This window comes from Cibotium barometz, chromosome 1 (genome assembly GCF_041138505.1).
Source record: "Cibotium barometz isolate CiBa-2024 chromosome 1, ASM4113850v1, whole genome shotgun sequence".
NCBI classification, from domain to species: domain Eukaryota; kingdom Viridiplantae; phylum Streptophyta; class Polypodiopsida; order Cyatheales; family Cibotiaceae; genus Cibotium; species Cibotium barometz.
The window spans coordinates 82042465-82051224 of record NC_141046.1 but is presented as its reverse complement, the minus strand read 5'-3'; the positions used below and the strand labels follow the sequence as shown (position 1 = coordinate 82051224).

The 8760-nt window shown below is 40.8% G+C and overlaps 1 pseudogene; it reads left to right on the top strand.

Moving 5' to 3' along the window:
- Window positions 1-233: 233 nt before the first annotated feature.
- LOC147642504 (uncharacterized) lies at window positions 234-7646 on the top strand (annotated as a pseudogene).
- Window positions 7647-8760: the final 1114 nt, after the last annotated feature.

Here is an 8760-nt window from a genome sequence, read left to right as displayed (position 1 = left end):
GCAAGCTGAAATTCACTGTTTGGGACTCAAATGGAGTGCCCAATTGCACTCCCGCTTTCTATTTTCAATCTCTTAATGAAGAAATAAATACCGCAAGGGGCGCCGGACTTCAGGGCCAATCTGGTGTTGAGCGAGGGAGCGAGGATTCTGTTTGTGTGTGTGTGTCATAAAGTCCAGGTATTTAACAATGTATCTCTAGTCTGACATATAGTTGTTTTAAATATATAGATACGATGAGTGACCACGGCCGTAAAGTGAAGTTGGCGATCATCAAGTCTTTGCTACGAGGCACTGGAGTTTCTGGAGATACACTATAAGAGGGCATGACAGATTATGTGGAGATGGATGATGCGGGTTTAGACGGCGCGATTGAGATTCTTGGGAGATTCAGTATGCCCGTACGACCTGGAGAGGGTACATCCTCCCAGCCACATGCAGGAGTGGAGATGTCTTGGCATGCACATACTACTGCGCATCGGTAAGCTTCTTGATTGATAAAATAGTAATGTCATCCATTTTTTACATATAGAATTCTTAATATATATATCCTTTTGATGTCTTTGTTTGCTTAAGACTCCTATCCCAGTTACATCACATCATGAGAGTCAGTGGCTTACTCCTGATATACCTCCTAGTACTCAGGTGACACCTGATTCACACAGGGTAGTGGCCGTTCCTCCCGCAGGTATATCTTTTATGGGTGATTACGGATTAAATATCAAGTATTTTTTAGTAACTTACATCTCAATATATCGTATGTTTGTATTGCGCGTAGGCATCAGAAGACTTTGGGTGTCACATGCAACATCACACCTGATGGGGGTATCCTTTAGGTCAGAGCCGGCATCGCCTTCAGACGACGGATGAGAGATCTTTGCATGTCATATCTACAGCGAGTTCATATACCATGGCAGTAAGTATTATTTAACATAAAGAATATGAATTACAGTTTTTTATTTGAATTACTAACTGACTTTATTTTGCAATGCAACGATCAACTCGAGGATGATAAGAAATATGTCATCAACACACTGGAGACGGAGTTTGGGGCAGGATGGAGTTGAAAGTGGTTGCTGAAACAAATGTGTAAACTCCTGAGTTATCGACGCGACAATGCACGGTAAGTAGAGAGAGAGAAATGAAACAAAATGAAATGCTATATTTACGTCTTCAAAAGGCCAAGATGACCTATGAGACCAAAAAGTTACTACCAGAGAGCTCTGATACCAATGGGCAGCATGGGGTGTGTTGCGATTAAGGGTACTGCGGGTAGTCACTGAGGGTGCTGCTGGAACTACTGCCATGAAATGCTAGAAGACTGCTGGCTTCGATGGTCTACTGCTAGGCCAAGTCGATCCAGGGAACCTTGCTTGATTGCGGGTACTGAAGGTTGAGATGCTGATACTGGGGTTGAAACGCGAGATAGAAGCCTGTACACAACTAGAGTAAGAAAACCAAGTCTGAGGGGAATCGAACCCCGACACTAGCCATATGAGGCTATCACCACGAGACTCCCCACCACCCACCCTTGTTAGTAAGTTTATAAAAAAAAAACAAGACTTCACAATGAATGATTTTGAGATTAAATCTTACCGAACATAGGTTGATCCGTGAGTTGATACATAAGACTACTGGTCCTCATCATCATCTCTAAGATAAACCGTCAATAAAATTTCATCTTCATTATCCTTGTTGACTTCTTCGAACTCCTCGATCGTTAAATTTTTGTTCACGTTCATTTCCTCTGTAGGCTCGACATCCATTGTTTCCTCCTCTTCGGTGTCTGTAGTGTCAAAGTCTGGATCCTTGTCATTCTCATCACCTACAATGTCATCATGATCGACGGATAGAAGAATTCTACACCTCTCTGAGGTCGATGTGTCTAGATTCGAGGATGTAATCAAATCATCCTGATCCGTTGTCTCAGAGCAGAGTCAACGCCATCAAACAAGTGTCGACCTCTAGGTTGGACATGCACAACTTGCCACCATGGATGAGCATCTGTATTCTTGTAAAAGAATGCTTGTTCAACATGAGTTGGCAGAATGTAAGGCTCTTTTGTTGCACGCAATAACTTCGAGGAGTCGACGGACCAAAATCTGGACGGTTCTCTTTTCATTGTGGCATTATTTCCTTTATACCCGGCATGGAACCAATCCACCTTCAAAACCACCTGTCAAAATACACGAATCAAAACTTAAAAATTATGTTTAGCTTTAAGAAATCTACATGTTATTGTTGCATGAAGAGAGATCTCATTTACCTGCTTGAAGATACGATATGATACTTCATAAATGCCGACTATGGTTCCCACGTAACCAAGTTCACTGTCGATAAGATTTGTGTCTCTTGAACTTGCACGTGATAATTGCTTAAAAGAGGCAACAACGCAAGAATCCTGAGTTAGACGTAAGTCGTCAATAGATTTTATCCGAAGATGTTGTCCATAAGCCCACATGTTGGTATACATTTGAGCCTACACCAAAACATAAATTATTAAAAAAATTTGAGATTCATTTGTTTAGTTCAGAGTTTTCAAAACCAAACAAGTTACCTATTTTTCACACCCGATCATAAACTCTCTTTGTTCCGTAGAGATTGGCTCATGATCACTAACCGCACGTTGCATACGGGTGTATAACCAATCCATGAAAGTAGGTACGTCCCCATCGTTATTTACATTGGTTTGACGTCTGGATCTCCTCTTTTTACGTCTACCAACTGGTTTGCTTGCAAGTTCCTCCTCATACTCATCAACGAATTGTTGCATGCATTCGCTATTATAGACAATGAAAGTAGAAATATCCAATTTATCTTGGATCTTAAGTCGAAAAGGGACTCCCTTACCAGACAATACCTCGTCATACATGGTAGAAGACGACTCATTTGTCCATACGCGTGGAGCTTCAGAATCGATTTTCTCAAGGTATTCACAAACGTAATACATGCATTCTTCAAGCATCCATCCCTCCGCCATAGAACCCTCTGGTCTTGCTTTTTGACGTACATAACCTTTCAATACTCCCATAAACCTCTCGACCCAAAACATCCATCAAGTGCTGACAATACCAGCGAGCTCTATCTCATCTACTAGATGGATTAGAAGATGAACCTGGATATCAAAAAAGGAGGTTGGAAATTCCTTTTCCATTAAACAAAGAAGCTCTATACATTCACGCTTCTTTTGTGGAATTGACCCTTTGGCAATCTCTTTAGATGTAATCCATCTATCAGTAAAAGAAAGAAGATATTAGAGATGTTATTGAATAAAGCAGATATGAAATAAAATTTTATACTAAAAATTAATGAGCGATAAATACCTTGCAAGCGATCCAAGGCGATATATCGCATCTCGGACTCCTCTTGTAATACATCCATCAATAACAAGGGGTAGAACATGCTACATACATGATTAATCCGATCAACAAACATACAAGAAAATAAATACTTTCAAAGATCTTAATAGATTTACCTTCACAAAATTGTGCCAATCGTGTGTTTTTAAACCAGACAAGCTCTTGTCATCTAGAGTGAACATGTTTCGACAAGATGCTCCATATCCTGTAGGCGTACGAATCAACTGAATCTTCCTGTTGATAGTCTCCAGCTCTTCTATCTTGAGCACCCATGGGGCAGGCTCGTAGGTTGTCTCACGTCGAGTTCCATCATAAAGTGGCCATAGATTAGGCTTTGAGTTTTGATCCTTTAAGTCGTTTCTTGCAGCCGCTGTGTCTTTCAAGCCAACGAGGTGTTGCCATAAGGTTTGACCAACGTTCTTGAATATGTGCATGGGATCAAGAAGATGACATATCCTCAAATCCTTCCAATATTCCAAAGTATACCATATCGAAGGACTTTGAGCTACAGTACGTTTTCCTCTCACTCGCTGCTTTACAGCGTCATCATCATCGCCGCTTATGATCTCCGACTCCGGATTGATAGCGGGTCCAACAGTCCACTTTAGATACCAATCCTTTGGTGTCATTGGTATTGGACATCTCCCTTCTTCTACCTTTCCATTAAAATGTATGGCTTGCCTTCTGTCTCGTAGATAATTATCCTCAGATAAAAATCGTCTATGTCGAAGATATATATTTTTGTTGAGGTTTTTGCTATAAGTCGATCTCAACCAATCACCACAAATTGGACAAGCTTTATAACCCTTGGTACATATCCCTGCATGGAAAACATAACAAAGATGATTAGCGTAATGAACATCGTACAAACTTATGAAAGAATATATATATTTAAACCATTTACCTGAGCAAAAACCATATCCTGGAAAGTCGTGGATAGTCCATGCTAAAATTCCACGAACAATGAATTGTCTTTGACCGATGCTTCTGGACATATCCATGACATCAATCCCTCTCCACACAAATCTTGAAGATCATCGACGATGAGAGGGGCCAAATAAACATTCAGATCTTTAACTTGTCATTTTCCCAGAATTAAGAGTGAGAGCATTAAATGCTCTTTCTTAATGCTGAGATACGGGGGTAGATTATAGTTAATAACTACCACTGGCCATGTAGACCATTTACTTGATCTCATTGAAAATGGATTCATGCCATCCAATGCTACACCCATCTTTAAATGGCGTGGTTCTTTTGCAAAATCTGGCCATCGCAGATCAATATGCTCAAACGCAGGACAATCTGATGGAATTCGCATTACTCCATCTTTGCTCTTGTGCTCCGCTCCCCATGTCATAAGCTTAGCTAATTCGGGACTTTGGAACATATGTTTTATACGTAGAGCCAGGGGAAAATGTCTCAATACCTTTCAAGGGACCTTACCTTTCTCCTCTTTATAACGAGGAGTTTGACATTTTGGACATGTCACACCGTCCTCGAATTGACCTCTATATAAAATACAATCGTTGGGACATGCATGTATAGAAGAATAGTCAAGTCCAAGACTACTTATCATCTTCTTCACCTCATCATGTGATGTAGGAAGGGAATTGCTTGTCGGGGCAAGAACTTCTGAGAGAGAGTAGCCTGCAAAGTCCATTAAAAATATGATCAATAAGAACAAAACATATTGTGATTACTCCTAAAATATTTAGATTAAAAAAAATGTTAGATTGTTACATACTTCAAAAGTGCTGAAATGGATATATTACTCCATCCAAAACGGTTTTGAAGATTCAGAATAAGTAAGCTTGCACTGAGTCGTGTCAGTTGGCTTCCTGCGTAGATACGCTTTAGAGCTTCTTCTCGAAGATACTTCTCGTTGTTATTAGGAATATCGCTCGCACTATTATTTTGATACCAATCCTCAATAAAATCAGACATGCCATCGTCGTCATCAAAGATATGGTCCCGCACATTATTGAAGTCCTGAGAATATTGTTTTTTTAGTCTTGCATATGCATTAGGATCACTCCTACGTAGGATCCTCATCCACTCTATTGACATGTGAGATGCGTCATGTGAACGTTGATTTGTGATATTGTCGATGTCACAATCCGGAATCTACATATTTGAAGGCAATATCAATAGCATGCCTCTATATAAAAGAAAAGATAGATACAAAACAGTTACAGACAATAAAAAATGATTATCAAATTAAAATAGAGACAGTAGAGAACGTGGTGCAAATTAAACTATAGAATTAGGGTACAAGAGGTCCAATAACATTAGGAAATGTATACAATGAAGCTCTCAATCCTCATCTAGTAAGGATGCTCGTGGAGGTCTACGCTGTATCTTTCTACATCCCTGCTCATATGTTCTGGTTCATGACTATTCTCACACTCCACAAACGTGCAATTGGTTCTTGAACTCATCCCTCGACTACTATTGATTAAACCTGCTATGTTTCCTTGAGAGTAAGGTCTTCCATCAACATAGAGTCTTTGTCCTTCTGCATGTGTGATCCCTCTATCAGAAAGAGAGGCTGCATTGAGACATAATCCATAAGTACTCATGCTCTGAATGTAGCGAGTAAGCTGATGCCATGGACCCCATCTATATATAGGTCCAAGACATAAGGGTGACCTCTGAACGAGGGGGCACATGTAAATCCTGTGCAATAAAGAGGCCTCGTCCTGCTCCACTAATGATAGATGGAGCAATCATGTAGCGACTGCCCCAGAAGCTGAAAACCACTCCATCTAAAGGAAGTGATCCTCTCTGCCATCCTCCGTATCGTCTGCAATCATACGGCAAACGGGTAGGCAACGGATGATCTCCACCCGTCTCGGCCTCCAAAGCAGGAGGTAGAGGATGTCGAGAAACCTCGAGCTGCAGCTGACAAGTGACCTGTCCGTGCCGTGTGCGAGGGACATGTGCACCACTGATAGTGAAGTCATCCTCGTCTCATCAAGTGAATATACCTACATATATGATATGGTTACATTATATATGAGCCTTTGATTTATAAAATAACCAATAATAAAACTAAGGGAGAACAGTCACATACCATAGGTCGATGTCGCTCCTCAGGTGGCGGTGCTCGCTCAAAAGTACCATGAGTCATCTCATGTGAAAAGCACTCCCGTCGTGGCCTCCGATCTGTGCCACGACAACGAGCGCACCAACATATAATAGACTCGTCGTAGTAGAAATCATCATAAACGAGTTCATGTGCAGTATTGGAACTCTGTGCACCCCAATCACCACGAGTAGGAGGTGGTGGTGTACCCTCTGATTGGTTCGAATCTGGTTTTCAAGTACCATAAAAACACGAATCATTAATCAAATGATCGAGAAGAAAAAAGCAATGCATGAAAGAAAACATTGAAATCTAACAAGTTCTATGGTATGCAATATGAAAAATAAACAGACGCTACTGTATGGTGGAGACAAACAAGAGGAGGGCTGATATGTGCATGGAGACATGGCAATACTTCCGCAAGGAGAGACGCCTACGAATCACTTTTCCTCAGCAGAAGGTGCGTGCCTTTGATGATGTATATTAGAATTAATTTGAACTTTGATAGATTGATTCTAAGTATTCTCTAATCTATGTCATTTTGTTTAATGAAATTTACATAGACGGTAGCACGAAAGAGACTGCAAGTTGGTCACACATCTAGACTAGGCCGGATGGGTCGAGATGGATTTGTGGCCACATTTGTGACTATAAATCATTCTAATTTTAATTTGTGACTATAAATCATTCTAATTTTAACTTTCAAAGATACTATTATTGAATGAAGAAATCAATAAGTCTTTGGTTCTGTCTTGATGCAGACCAAAGACTATGGTCGTGCACCTACGGCACAGGAGATGGAGTACGCTACATACTACGGGTACCGCACTTTGCAGGCAACACTTTCGGACACGCCTGATCCACTTGTGGGTATCACTGATTTTTTTTGTGGTTTATTTTCATATTAACTGTAATATATTCTTATTTGATTTCACTAAGTAATGTAGGAGCAACATGGCAAGGAGGACATGACAGAGGTGGCTCGACAGGAGGCCGAGGGGCAACGACGAGAGTCTGAGGCGGGCGGCGGCGGCGGCGTGATCCCGAGTGGGGACACGGGTGGTGGCGGCGGTGACACGGGTGGTGGCGGTGGTGATGGTGGTGTTGTGGTTGGGGGCACGGGTGGTGGCAGTGCTGATGTTGATGATGATTCCGAGTCTGATAGTAGCGACTCATGTAGTGATGGCTCACATAGTGATACTTAGTGATCTGTTTTGTATATGAGAGGATTGATCCAAACCATGAAGTTTCAAAGCACGTGATTTCAAAGTACCAATTTATGTACCACACGTACCTGTACCATGTAACCATTTGCAAGTACGAGGTTTCAACATGATACCCAACTTAAGTACCAAGTCTAATTGTGAGTTCGAAGTTTCATTATGGAGCCTGATACTAAATCAAGTACCAAGCACCAAATCTAGTACCAAGTACCATGTACCAAGTATCAAGTACCATGTACCAATTACTATGGACCATGTACCAATTATCAAGTACCATGTACCAATTACTATGGACTATGTACCAATTATCATGTACCATGTACCAATTACTATGGACCATGTACCAATTACTATGGACCATGTACCAATTATCATGTACCATGTACCAATTACTATATGGACCATGTACCAATTACCATGTACCAATTACTATATGGACCATGTACCAATTATCATGTACCAATTACTATATGGACCATGTACCAATTATCATGTACCAAGTACCATGTAGTACAAAGTACCATGTACCAATTACCATGTACCAAGTACAGTGCACCAAGTACCATGTACCAAGTAGCTTGAAAATAGTTATTATTAAAAAAGTTTTTTAATTGCCGTTTTTTGTCCATCCCCGTTTCCGTTCGCCGGGATTGCTTACATACATACATACATACATACATACATATATACATACATACATGCATGCATACATGCATGTATGTACATACATACATATGACATACATACTGTAAGGACCCTTTTTGATATAGACATGTATATACAAAATTTTGGCATAAAGACTTAATTTTTGGTTGTGTATATTTTGCCTCTTAGTAAAATAATATATTTTGAGTCAATTACTAACATGTCTAGGGCGTAATAGAAGTACACCACCGTTTGCTTCTAGTCTTCATTTTGAAGGAAAATACGGTCCGGAATGCGGATCCGGAAGGAGCCGGAATATCTATATGAACCGGAATGCAGACCGGAATGGAGTTCCGGAAGGCAGAGAGACGGGTACAGAGGAGATCCGGAAGAGTGCGGGACGGGAACCTTCCGCATACAGTACGGAAGAATGCGGGACAGAAACCTTCCG